The following is a 1,186-nucleotide window of genomic DNA, read 5'->3' on the forward strand; positions in this document are numbered from 1 at the left end:
ATAAGGTTTTAGTCAGAGAAATGTCAGGAATACGATGGTAAAAGTTTTAAAGTTTTGTGTGGTTTTGTATGGAAAGCTTTTGTATGGTACATATAGTATTCTACAAAACTTTTATATGATATATAGAGTCTTTTAGAAGTCTTTTATATGATACATGTAGTCTTCTAGAAGTCTTTTGTACGATACATGGTTCTTTTTAGAAGTCTTTTATATTATACGTAGTCTTTTAGAAATCTTTCAAGGGTATCTGTTTGTTTATTCCGAAGCAAAAAGAAAAGACACATTTACTTACGTACTTCAAATTGTTCAAAATAATTAGACACCGTCTTCTTTATTATGATTAGTACATAACAAACTAAACACTCTACTAGTCGTTTCTATTCTTTCCATACATCTCAAAATATTTCTTTTAATAGAATCAAGACAAATTTCTCTGATAACAAATTGAATTTCGAATTGAAAATTAACGAATCTGAATATACAAACTTGAGAGAAATAACAATAAAAAACGTGAGGAACATCATGGTCCCACTCAAACTATGCAGCTTTATAAGTAACGATTCCTCGTGCAACGTAGATTGGAAATTATTCAAGGCACATATGTGTTAGATGCCTTAACCTCAAATTCCTATTTAAAAATCTGAAACACCTTTGATTTTTAAAACAACCAAACTTGGAGCAAAACGAGTCAGTAAATATACATCAGATTATTCGATTAAACAATCAAAAGTTGCTCGCAGAAAATAGTATGCCCTCCGTTGAATTAAATAGTGACAATCAGATTATCCGATGCATTAGCCAATCAAAGTCAATTTTTACAATATTTAGTAAACTTTCACGATAAATAGCAATCATGTTTTAGATTGACTTGCTCTACCCAAGCAACAATAACGTTGCAGTCTCTCCAAAAAGAGAAACCACTTTATCTACCAGGCTATTTAGAAACAGTCTTCAACTCTTTGCACTCGAGGCCTTTTTTCTGGTATTCACCAGCAACTCGAGATGTTTCTTGGCATTGCCATGAATTCTAAGCTATCTAGATTTGAGAATAAGCCCACCTTTACCTCACCGACAATCATTTTATTGACACTCAGAGCTCCAAAGAAGTGAAACCTAAAGGAACATTAGGTATTATAGAGTTGCTTTGTGAAACCTAACGGTGACTGAGAGTCACCTCTCGAGTGCA

The 1,186-nt window shown here is 32.7% G+C and overlaps 1 protein-coding gene and 1 long non-coding RNA gene across 20 annotated transcripts in view; both read left to right on the top strand.

Moving 5' to 3' along the window:
• LOC128881814 (uncharacterized) overlaps positions 1-1,165 on the top strand; it is a 3,034-nt gene extending 1,869 nt beyond the window's left edge. Inside the window, exon 2 of the long non-coding RNA XR_008458184.1 lies at positions 6-1,165. This is a non-coding gene — a long non-coding RNA (uncharacterized LOC128881814). The remainder of the gene's footprint in view (positions 1-5) is intronic.
• LOC128881812 (plasma membrane calcium-transporting ATPase 3) overlaps positions 1-1,186 on the top strand; it is a 74,199-nt gene that overhangs the window by 31,173 nt on the left and 41,840 nt on the right. The gene's annotated exons all lie outside the window — the stretch shown is intronic.

This window comes from Hylaeus volcanicus, chromosome 9, assembly GCF_026283585.1.
Source record: "Hylaeus volcanicus isolate JK05 chromosome 9, UHH_iyHylVolc1.0_haploid, whole genome shotgun sequence".
Taxonomy (NCBI): Eukaryota; Metazoa; Arthropoda; class Insecta; order Hymenoptera; family Colletidae; genus Hylaeus; species Hylaeus volcanicus.